Genomic DNA, 12617 nt, shown 5'->3' on the forward strand with positions numbered 1-12617 from the left:
TACCCCACCAGCCAGGGCTATCTGAAAGGTAGTTTGCTAGCTCAGTGAGCTAGCTAGTTCACTCACCAGGTTGGTGAGTGGAGAGCCACACACCTTTCCCTGTTTTTACCCTAGGAAACTCATGCTACCATCTTCTCCATCCCTTGAAAGTCTTTTCTGCATTCTGACCTCAATCTTTTGTGCTGCAGTGTGTCCAGAGGGGACACAGATGTGGGGTCAGAGATGGGGATCATTGAAAACCCACTGCCTCTCCCCGCCCCTTCCCTATTAGCCAATCAGATCTCAGAGACTCTGAGCGGCCTCCTTGCACCCTGCTCTTCAGCACCCAGTAGGTGCTTAATAAGTGTTTGCTGCATTGAATTGTCTCCACATTCCTTCCCATTTGCCCTCAGGCTCCTAACATCTTCCCTCCCCCCCCCCAGTGTCCCCCCCCTTTCTTGGGCTCCCTCTGGCTTTCTACTTTCTCTCCTTGTGGCTCCCATTGTTACCTGTCCTGTCTCTATCTTTGTCTGTCTTTTCCCTTCTTCTCACCCCTCTCAACTCTTTCCTCCGCCCACCTCCCCCTTGATTAAAAAAAAAAAAGTGCCAAACTTCCTTGGAACTGAGCCGCTCTGGGGGGGAGGGAACCTCAGATAGAGGGGAGGAAATGGGACCATCTCTCTTGGAGGAGGCCCTAAGAGGCATTGAAAAAGTCTGTGGACATTTAGCTAAATTGGGTCCCCCTTCCTCACCCCTCCCACCCGAGTTTTTCTTAGAATCTTTGTAAGAAAAAAGAAAAAAAAAAAAGACAGAAAAAAAAAAACCCTCCCCTTCAGCTAATCCCTAACCTTTTGGATCCCCCAAATTCCACCAGCCGGGGAGAACCTCACTTGCCTCCTTCGGGAAAATCTGTAGAAATTGGAGAGTGGGGAGACTAGCTCAGCCCCTCTTCTGCTGGCCCGAGGGACGGTGCCAGCTGGATTCCAGAGAAGGACCTCAAAGCACTTATGAGAAGAAGGGGTTCAATGTGCCAAATTCACCTCCTTCATCCCCCATCTCAGGGGGCTCTGAGCCAACCTGCCCCAGCCACCTTCTTCCGCCCTGTCCCAACCATCTCTCCATGGGCAAGGAGGCTTCACTGCAATAATTATTAGGGGATCAGAAGGTGAAGATCGTGCCATCTTTATCTGCCCTAACGCCTGCCTTGGGCTTGTAGGTGGGAATTACTTTGGGTACCCCAAGTGGAGTGGTAAGAGTGGGCTTGCAGAGGGTTGGGGACCTATACTTGGAAGAATAGGGTACCACTTCTGAGTAGTATTTCTTCTCCCCTTTCTTAATCGCCAAGTCCCTCAAAGTCCCCTCTTTCTTTTTCTCTTGCCTCTTCCTCCATCCCTGCACCCCCCACCCTCCTTATTTTGTTTCTGATTTGGTGGCCTACTGTTTGGAAAGTGAGGGGATTCCCTTGCATTGATTACTGCTATTTCAAGACCTGGATTCGAGGTCGCGATGTGCTGAGCGGTGGGAAAGGTATTTAACTAAGGGTGGCGACGAGGGTGGCAGTTTGGGCGTCCAGGCTGCTGATTGGGTGCAGGCCTCGCCTCTCGAGACAGCCTGGCAGGCCTTCGCGCTGTTTGCCGCGCACCTGCCCCGCCGACTTTGAACCCCCAGGCCGGCTGTCGCGAAAGCCTGGCCCGGATGTCACGACGGGGAGAACGGGGGTCGCGAGGCCCACGTTGAGGCCCTGAGGGCCGGGGACACACGTTTACGGCTCTCGTGGAGTCGCGGACACCCAGCCCTGGCATCCGATCCCTCGCCACTGCAGTCAGCTGTCTGGACGCCGCGGTGGAGGGGCTCGTCTCCGTGGCGCCGCTGCTGCTGTGTGTAAGGTCCGTCTCCGTACCCTCTGCCAGTCGCGCTGGGGAAGGCTGGGCCGCAGGGAGGGAGATGGGGGACGTCTCGGGGGGGTGGGGGGTGGGGGGGCTGCTGGTTTTTAACCCCTTCTCGGCCAGTCCAGGACACTCTTGTCTCCCAGAGATAATGGGGGGGACCGCCTAATCCCCTCCCCACACCTTTCCTCCTCCCTACCCGCTCCCCCCACCCCCAAAACCACCAACCTCTCATCTTCTAAGTGACTCCATCACCACCGGCCACCGGGACCTGCGGCCTCATTGCTCCAGCCCGCCCCACTCGACCGTCAGACTCGCTCATCGAACTCTTTTTGATTAACCCTTTCTGTGTTCATCCCACGGAAAACTGTGTGTCCGGCGAGGGGGAGGGGGAGGCGAGGGGCAGTAGCTACCTTTCCTCCATCTCCTCCCACCGCCCATGCCTCCCCACCCGCACCCCATCCCATGCCCTACCCCATCCCTCACCCCTAGGGTCCTCCCCGCCCTGGGGCAACTGACCCTTTATAAATATCTCTGCTGTTTGGCTTTGTCCCTTTCAAAGGCGGGGCCAGGGGCGTGGCCTGCTGCAAGTGGCGCGCTCAGTCTGGCCCCGCTCCTTTCTGTGCCCCCCCCACTCCCCACCCCTTCATTGTAAATAGTCACTTTTGTACTGGGTTTGAGCCAGGGGACGTGGGGAGTCATTTTTTTTTCTTTGTGTTGGCATCTCAGGCCCCTGGAGGCATGGCCCACATCCCGGTTACATTTGGGAGAATCCCAGAGTGTGTCCTCTCACCTGCCCCACCAGCGCTAAGGATTTCAAATAATCAGTATTACTCCTAGAGGGAAGGTGGTACACAGATCCCCTGGCAGGGAGGTGGGAGAGGCGTGGAAAGGTGTAGTCTGACAGAAATGTCCCCGTTGTCCCCATCTATGAAATGGGTTCGCCCTCCCGGTTCCCTGAAGAGCCTCAGTAAGGTGAAGTTAGAATCTCTCTTCCCCACTCTCTGTTTGGGACACACAGGGTAGGAGAGTGGGGGTGAGGGTATGACTGTCTTTGCACAACTGACCCCTAAATCCTTATCGGGACCTTAAGCTCGCCTCTTCCCAGGCTTGTTCTCTCCCTTGGAAAATGGGGGGCTTGGAGGACCCGTAAGGTCCCTTGGGTGTCCCTAATCCTTAGATTAGCTGCCCAAGCCCAGAGCTGGCCCGCTGCCTGCTGTCCCACCCTTGCATTACTTTTCTTGGGCCCAGACCATCCGCCTTGTGGCCATGCCTCCAGTGCCTCCATTCAACCCCTTCTAACTGATTCCTTCCATCCTCTGCGACCAGAGACGCCGCCCACCTCCCCCCCACCCTCCCCCACCACCTCCAGAAGCTCCTGGCTGGGGCCCGCTGCCCTCTCCTCTCTCCTCCCCCACATTGCCATGCCTGGGCCACGCCCACCCCCACCCACCCACCCCCAGTGTCCGTCGTGTGACCTAGTGCACCATGTATTAGCTTCCATGGCCCCCACCCCGGCCCCCACCACACCCCTCCCCTCCTCCCTCGGCGACTTCACCTTTTTTTGCCGCGATAAACGCCATCTCAGCATCTGTGTCTAATGTTGTCTTTTTTGCTTGACATCACACACTCCTTCTTAACCCATCCCCTTCCCTCTCCCTCCTCCCCGCACCTCCACCCTCATCCTAAATTCTTTCCCCCTTTCCCTCGGGGCTCTGGGTATCTAGGGGAGGGGGTGGGGGGGCCCTGAGGATGGGTCCAGGAGGGGGAAGGAGGGGAGTGGTGGAGTATTCTCTCTGGACTGGGTGAGCACCCAGGGCAAGTGTGTCCGAGGGGAGCAGGCGTCCAGGTTTAGCTTCGGGGATCTCAGTGTCCAATCAGGAGGGCCAATGCCACTATTGCCACTACATATACTCGGCACCACAGTCCCACAAACACCCTCGACCCACGTTCACACACAGCATTGCAAACGCACAACCCCAGGGAGAGTCAGGATAGCCTAGGGTTATGGTTTTGAAGTCAGGTAAGATCCAGATTCAGATCTCAGTGCTGCTACGGAATCCTGGGATTTTGACCCTTAGAGCCTCCATCTCCCTATGGATAAAATGGAGATGTTTTAATGCTATTTCTATGGTTGATGCTAGGATTCAATACACCATCCACTTAAAAGAAATCATTGGGCACGTACAATGTGTAAGGCACCTTTCTGGGTGCTGGACATAAAGCTGTTAACAAAACAGACCCCAAAAATCTCTGCCTTCATGGAGCATATGTTCTACTGGAAGCTGGAAATTCTTCTTTAGTAGAGAACCTGGCACATGGGACTCAAAACAATTCAGAGGTTGCAAACCATTGGTCAGCAGGCCTATCTGGTGTACATGTAATCTCGTTTGACCTGAACAGAGTTTTGTGTGAATTCGGTGCCAGCATTTAAACCTCAGGAGACTTCTGAAAATGTGGGGTGCAAGACCCTCTTAAGAAATCAGATGTGGTGTCTTTGGGTGGTTGTAACTGGCTGGAGTGGGCCAGGCACTGCCCATCATCCAAGGCAGGCAGCCTCAGCTCCTCCTTGCCCTGTACTACTCTTTCATGTTACATGCCCAGCCCCCGGACACATTTAAGTTTGCAACCCCTGTGGTCAATGTTTAATACTAATATCTTTATATTTTGGAGGTGTCAGAGGCAGCTGGGCAGGTTACCATGTGCCAAGCAGGAGGGAGAAGGTGTTTTGAGATGGAGAGACAGGTGTAGGGTGAGGCCAGACATGCTGGTTCTGGTGTGACCAGGGCACCTCGTTTCCTCTCTCTGGGTCTGTCTCCACATATGAAAAATGCCCTACAAAGCTCTCCTTACCTTCTGGAATATTCCAGAAGGATTCCACAAGCGAATCGCCCCATCAATGTCTGACACAAAAGACATGCTCAGCATGTGATAGTCACTGTAGAGACCCCTCTGACTGAAAAAATAACAATAAAATGACTCTAGGGAAGGACAGAAACCAAGAGAAGGGGATGGGAGGAAGGAAACAGACCAGGGGCAAAGTGAGAAAGAGACAGTGATGGGAATGAAGAGAGTAGCAGACGTGGAGAAGGATCCTCAATTGCTTGGGGTATGTTTTCTCGTTCATTCACTCATTCATTCATTCATTCATTCATGTGTTCAACAGAATGAGCACCTACTATGTTCTGAGGCCCAGGGACATGGCAACAGCCACAAGTCACCACTCTCATATTGCCAGCCCAAAAGCCATATCCCCAACTCTTAGCACATAGTAGATGCTCAAAAGTCTACCATTCTTGGCACTACCAGCACCTCTGGTCCTGGCCTGCGGGCCTTCCAAGTATAGCCTGGTGTTCAGAAATATTACCAAGCCAGGCCATTTTCTGGCAAAGTAGAGAAATTTTCCACCAGGAAGCTGGAAACTTAGAAGGGACTTGGGGGAGAGGATGGAGTGTGGTCTCTATTCTGCTGTGTGACTTTGGGAAACTCTCTGACCTCTCTGACCCAGGAAGTGGAAAGGAAAGGAGATGAGGTCGGGATGCAGGTGAGTAATGGGGGATTCCTAACTTCCTGGAATCCTCCAAATCTTCTCCTCTGGTGGGGGTGGGAGGATTTTATTTTGGCGGGGGGCCTCGATGAAAAGAGAGATGAAGAAAGAAGAAGGAGTTGCCTGGAGGAGGGAGATGGCCCTGGAGGGCTGGGATGGGAGGACGAAGGGAAGAGGGGACCTAGGTGGTGGGTATGGTGGGGGTCTCAGGCCATGGTCCATCAGAGCAAATTCATTTGGAGCGAACAGAGAAGGTACAGGTGGGCTAGGACAGAGGGAAAGACAAGCACAAAGAGAAGACACAAAAGAGGCAGAAACAAGACCGAACGGCGACAGGGTTGCCAAGTATAGCAAATAAAACTATAGTATGTCCAGTGAGATTTGAATTTCAGATTTTTTTTCCTCAAAAGAATAATTTTCTTAAGGATAAATACGTCCCATGCTATATCGGAGTCGCTGCTTGTCTAAAATCCAAATGTAACTGGGCATCCTGTATCTTACCTGGCAACCCTAGAAGGAAGAGACCAAAGAGAGCTGAGGGGCAAGAGTGAAGCCAGGACAACTAGTCAGAGGAGCCAGGTCATCTGAGTCCACTAACAGGAATCCCAAATCTGGCCTGCCTAGCTCACTGCCCCTGTCTCGCCCCTGGGTCCCCCTCTCTTGCAGACCCTCTCTCTCTGCCCACTCCACTCCTCTTACTCCCTCAGTCTTCCTCTACCCTCAGGAACTGGGGCACAAACATCAAAAATGGTTGAGCCACTACTGTCACTCCTCCCCATATCAAGTAGGCTGGGTTGGGCTGGTCTTTCAGGGGCAAGACCTGAGGGTTGAGTGGCAGGCAGGTGGGGGTGCTTTCAGGAACACTACTGTTTTCCTCAATCAGGGCTATCGAAGCTTGGAACTGGGAATAAGGAGGGGGGGGGGGCGGAGATAGTCTACCAGAAAAACACTCCATCAGCAGGCCAGGCCTTGGTGAGTCTGGCAAGTCAGGGACCTGCCCAGTGTCCCCTCCAATCTCCTGCTTCCAACTCTACCTTCGGAAGAAATTTAGTCTCTAAAGGGTCCTCTCTGCCAACATTCCCACTCCAGCATTCTGGGGAAAGCTCTGCGATGCGGTTTCTGCCCCTGCTCTGCCTCAGATTACCTTCAGTATTTCTCTGGGTGTCTGTCTCACTGTATCTTCCTCCTTCCATAGCTCTTTTTCTCCCCTTCCCCTTAAAAAAAAAAAAAAAATCAGCTCACTGTATCCCGGCAAGGCCCTGTCTCTCTCCTTTTCCTTGGGGGGGTCGGGGGGTCGGGCGGGGGAGGGTGTCTCTGTCTCTGCCCGCCTCTGCATCTCTTTCTCCCTGTCTGTGTACCCACCACTGTTCAGTGGCAACGAACAGAATCCACTCTGGCCAGTGTAAACAGGGACTTACTGAGGGAAACAGAACCTGTCTAAAGAAACACTGTCTAAAGTGCCTTCAAGGCACTCCCAAATCCACCCTCCAGAAATATCCGCCCGGGAGCTACCCCTCCTCCTGCGCGATCTTCAGGAAAGGCTGGTTCCAGGTCGCACCAGCTCTGAGGAAGACGGAGGCAGGGCGGCGGCCTCGCAGCTGCCTCCCTCCCCGCTAACTTTAGTTAGAAATTCAAGCTTCCCGCGAAGGCATCTGATTGGTGGAGCCTAAACCTCCTAAACCTTCCGGGATTCTGCCAGAAGGCATTCTGGGAAGTGTAGTTTTCGGCTTGCCAGTCTCTGCAGTCGCTGGAAAGCTGTAGGAGAGTGGAACAAACGCGAAGCAGAATAGATGTAGGGGATATCTTTTTTTCCCCCATTATTGCACACACCTTTTCTCTGTCCATCTCTGTTTCTGTGTGTCTGTGTTTCTCACCTTCGGTCTGTTTGTCTCTTTTTTGCCTCTTTTTCACTGGCCAGTTGTATTTCAGTCCCTCTGTCTCTATGGCCTTCTCTGCCCTCTTTCTTCTCAGCTGTCTGTGCGGAGCCCCACAGTGTTCTTCCCTCATCCTCACCCCATCCCCCCAGTTCCAGCGTTGAGAGGAGTCTCCCTCTTGGCCCTCACCCTATTCTCAGCTGAACTGGAGGCTCAGAGCTGTAAGGGAATATATGGGTGCCCCCAGTTCCATAGACAAACAAGGAAGAGAGCCCAGGCTTTCGCGTTTCTCAGCTGCTCTCGAGGCAGATGTACCTGAACCAAACGTTTAGTGAGTTCCTGGCCAGGGCTGAAGCCGCCACAGGGTCTTGGGGACAGAGTCAGCTCCTCTGTGGACCAGGTGTAACTGAACAATCCGCGGCTCCCCTGGAAGCTGTGGCCACTGCCACTCCACCCCCTCTTCACTCTTCTTCCTCTTACCCAATCGTCTTAGGACTACAGGGAAATGGAGCTGCCTCCTTCTCAGGAAGCCCGTGATCATTCAAAAAATATTCATTAAGCATCTACTATGTGCCAGGCACTGTTCTAGACATTGAGTAACAAAAGACATTGAGTAACAAGAGCTCCCTATCCTGAGGAGCTTATACCCTATGGCAGGATGAAGAAAAACGAGGTAGAGAAGGGAAAAAGGATTCCAGAAGAGAGGCACTGCAATTTTCAATAAGTTGAATGGAAAGATTTTACTGGAAATGTGACATGTGAGTAAAGACCTGAAGGAGAGGTGGGAGTGGGTGTGTGGATATCTGGGGAAAGAGCATTCCAGGTGGAGAAAACAGCAAGTGCAAAGGGCCTGGAATATGTGTGGAATAGCAAGGAGGCCAGAGTGGTTGGAACAGAGTGAGCAAGGAAAGGATGGGAGGAAATGAGGTCAGAAAGGAGACAAAGGGGGCCATGCTATTTAGGATCTTGGGCACCAGTGTAGGACTTTGACTTTTACTCCTAGTGAGATGGAAGCCATTGGAGGGTTCTGAGCACAGAGATGTAAGCTGACTTAGGTTTTAACAAGATCCCTTTGGACTGGGGGCTAGGAAGAGTAGAATGAACAGGGAGCTCAGGGAGAGGGTGACTGCAGCAGTCTGGGAAGAAGACAATTGTGGCCAGATCTGGGGACCCTGGAGGTGGAGAGGAATGGTTGGACACTGATAGAATGTGAAGGTAGCGCTTGCCTGCATTGACTGGCAGGCTGGATGTGGGGAGTGAAAGAGAAAGAAGAATCAGGGGTGACTCCAAATTATATGTAACTCTTAAGAACTGGAGATTGGTTCCAATTAGGATTAGAAATTAAGAATCAGGCTAAGGCTAAGATTAAGGATCAGCAGCAATCAGTATTGGTAGAGTTTATTTTGGGGTTGAAGACAGGATTATGATTCAGGTAAAGGTGGCGACTAGCCCTAGTGTTTGGGTTATGGCCATGGTTGGAGTAAGAGTTAGGTACACAGAACCTGGGTAAAGATTGGGTATAGAGTTAAGACAGCCAGAATCAAAATCAAGGCTATGATTATAGCTAAAATCGAGGCTGGGTTTGGATCTAGGACTGGATTGAGGCTGATGCTGGGATCAAGGTCAGGGTGAATTTCTGCTCGGGACCAGGGTTAAGATTTAGACTTGTGATATAAGTGGGTCATAATCATCAGACTTAAGGTTAAGGGTTGTATCAAGGCCAAGGTCATTAAAAAGAGAATTAGGCCACGACAGTGATGACATTAAGGACAAAGTCAAAGTTAGGTTTATAACAGAAACAGAGCTAGGGATTTACCTGAAGTCAGAATCAGGTTAGGTCAAAGGTAGAGCTGAGACTAAGACTGGGGTAAGATTACCTTTAAATGTTGACTCAGCTTTTGGTAGGATGTGGGTAGGGTCCTGATAGGAGAGGATATTGTCCTGCCATTGGAAATAGATGGGAGTTGAAAATTCAGGAATTTTAGCCTTGGGGTCTGGGCAGCTTTCTGTATGGGAAGAAAGGGTGGGTATGGTATTAGGTAAGGTAACTTTAGCTGCTGTAACAAAGAAACCTTGACATCTTGGTGGCTTACGACAATGGTAGGCTAGCTCCTGCTCATACAGCAGTACAAAGCAGACCTAAAGCAGATGCCCATTTATGGGCTCCACCATCACCAATGGGTGCTGCCCAGGGAAGGGGATAGGGGAGGTGGAGAAGCCTTCCTAACTTTTGCTCATCTTCCACTCACGAACACTTAGTCATTTGGGCCTTACCAGTGATACAAAAGGGGACTCTGGGAGGAGAAGTGTAGATTAACGGCCCTGGAATTGATGGGGAGAAATATCCACGGACAGTCTTCAGCCCCAAAGTTGGAGGGCTGAGAAGGGGGTGTGGCCAAAAGTCCAGATAGACGGCAGAGATCGAGAAGGCAGAGAAACTGGACGCCTGGGTGGCTCAGTGGTTTAGCGCCTGCCTTCAGCCCTGGGGTGATCCTGGAGTTCTGGGATGGAGTCTTGCGTCGGGCTCCCTGCATGGAGCCTGCTTCTCCCTCTGCCTGTGTCTCTGCCCTTCTCTGTGTGTCTCTCATGTATGAATAAAATAAATCTTTAAAAAAATATATAGAGAGAAGGCAGAGAAACTCAAAGACAGAGAGAAATGGACAGAGACCATAGAAAGGAGGGGAGCAGTCAGAGAGAGGGACAAGAGACTTAGGTAGAGGACAGAGACACAAAAAGGAGAGAGGGGGATCTAGAGAGCTAGAGAGATGGGGGATAGAGAGCTAGAGAGATGGGGGATAGAGACCCAGAGAGAAGGGGACAGAGATCAAGAGGGGGTGAGTAGGGATCCAGAGAAAGAAGAGAACCAAAAATAGAGGAAGCCAGGCAGAGTGGCTGGGGGCAGAACCCATAAGCCCCCTCCTCACATTCCCTGGAGTCACCCTTCCTCCTTCCCCCTCTCTTCACTCAGTGAGGCAAGACCCCCATTCTGGGTCTTTCCAAGGTGACAGCTATATGTAGCTCATGTGTTTCTTTTAGTAAACCAAGTAGCATTTTCCCCTTCTTTTTCTTTTCTTTTCTTTTCTTTTTTTCTTTCTTTCTTTCCTTTTTTTTAGTTTTGTATCTTAGAGGCAAGAGGGAGCCTACCCAATTCTGACCTCCCCTCTTTAAAAAAACGAAAACAAAACAATCATAACGTTTTCCTCTCTTGCTATAGATTCCAGAGATTGGGTGGAACTTTGAGGATGAAGGTAGAAAACAAGTGGCCTTTGGTGAGGGGTATCCCCACATCACCCCAGGTGCCTTTGGCTCTCTTCTCCCCACAGGAAGACTGATCCCTGGAGATGTTTTTTGAAATACAGACCATTTATGGATAAAGGGGGGTGGGCAGAGGTCTCTAAGTGGGCTTCTGCCTACCCCCCCCCCAAGGCCCAGAGGTTCATGTGTCCCTAGGGCAAGATGTACTTTGCCAACCTCCCATGGCAAGACCTTTTTGCGGGCAAATAAAGTCTCCAGGACCCACACCAGCCACAATCTAGTGACTGCTCAAGGCCTCAGGCATTGAGGGGCGGGGCGGGGCCAGGTGTCAGACTGGGGTGGGGGGCGGAGAAGGCGTGGCTAGAGCAGGGAGGGAGGGAGGGAGGCGTGGTGAGCTGTGCGAGGCTTCGGGCTCGCGCAGGCCTGGAATTGACAGGCGGTGGGCGTGGCTTAGCAGCATCATGCCTGGGATTGGAGGGCTGAGGCGTGACGACATCGTGTTGGGCGTGGCTAAGGGACGCGGGCCCCCGGGAGACTGAAAGGAAGTTATCACTTCCTAGTCCTGGATCGCGGGGCGGCGGAGAGGGAGTGTTTCCGGAACCCGGGTTCGCGCCCGGGTCTGAGAGTGGAGTGGATGCCAACCATAAGTTTGCAACCAGCGCTTTAGCAGAGGATCCGGAAAGTACCGCTGTAGCTGCTCCAAGCGCTGAGGCATACGCAGGATGGCAAACGTAGCACCCAGCGGACGCACAGTGAAGCTGATGGGATGTCACCCGGCACACGCCGCGGAACGACACACTAGATCGAATAGGCTGCCCTTGAGGAGCCCCCTCCCCGACCCCGCCGCAGGCTGGGTGGCACCTGATGCGCACCATCTCCTCCAGTCCTCCCTCACAAGGCCTTATGAGGTAGAAACTGATTATCTCCATTTTACAGACAAGGAAAAGGAGTCACAGAGACGATAAGTAACTTGCCTGAAGTCGTCCAGCTAGTGAGCCGTGAGCGGGAGTTGAAGTCCTGCAACCTCCTTCCCGAGCCTCTGCTCTGATTTACTAAGATTCAAATGATCCCACGGACCTCAGGAGCAGACACAAGGTAACAAGCAACAAACGCACACAACGCACACTCCGACTGAATGAATGATCCCCTCTCCCTGTCCACCTTGCCAGCGGTGGGACTCCGCCACTCGGCCTCCCCACCTTACATGCCTGGGGTCCTCCCCTGACCCCAACAATGACAGCCCTTGCTTTGTCCAGCTTTCCTGGCACAGATGGGGTCAAATAACCAAAGTTTCTAGCCACTGAGCCTGAGACCCTTGGAAAGACCCAGCATGGACTTCAGAGTGTCCTTGACCCCTGAGATTGGGTTAACTTGGAGGGAGTCCTCACCGAATAGTCAAGAAGAGATACTTCAGTCTTGTCACCCTTCCTTTGTCATTGACTACCTACCGGATCATGGAAAAGGCTGTCTCTGGTTCTCTTTTTTCCCATTTATATAATGGGGATCAAGAAGGACCTTCATGGGTTGTTGGCAAAAACTGAGCTGTTTATAAATCACTTAGAACAAAGCCTGATACAGATTAAGGGCTCTGTTGGTGCTAGTTATTAGGAGATGTGAGTCTCAGTTTATCTGTCTGAGGGGCGTGGCATGGACCAAACCAGTCTGAACCTGAGCACCCAGTGAACCCCCTGAAACTGCATACAAAACTGCATGCGTTTACCTACCCCTTTTGATTAGATCCCCCAGTGGGCCCCCCAAATGGTAAGAGAAGTCCACAGAAAGGCACCAAGAGGTATCTTTCTCTATAGCAAGGGATCCCTAATCCTATCACTTTCTGCTTATAACCCCTGCCCTGACCCCAGGCTTCCCGTGTAAAATCCACACTACCTACTGTGGTCTGCAGAGTCCCACTCCACTGGCCAACTCATCAGTCTGATCTTGAGGGGACCTGGATTCAGCCTGGCTGGCTCTCCTTGCCCACCCCTCCCTCCCCATTCCTGGTGGTCTTCTCTCTCTGCTCATCAACACACCAAATTCTGTCTTGCCTCAGGGACCTTCTACATTTGCTTTTCATCT

Source organism: Nyctereutes procyonoides, unplaced genomic scaffold (assembly GCF_905146905.1).
Source record: "Nyctereutes procyonoides isolate TBG_1078 unplaced genomic scaffold, NYPRO_anot_genome, whole genome shotgun sequence".
In the NCBI taxonomy this organism is placed as follows: domain Eukaryota; kingdom Metazoa; phylum Chordata; class Mammalia; order Carnivora; family Canidae; genus Nyctereutes; species Nyctereutes procyonoides.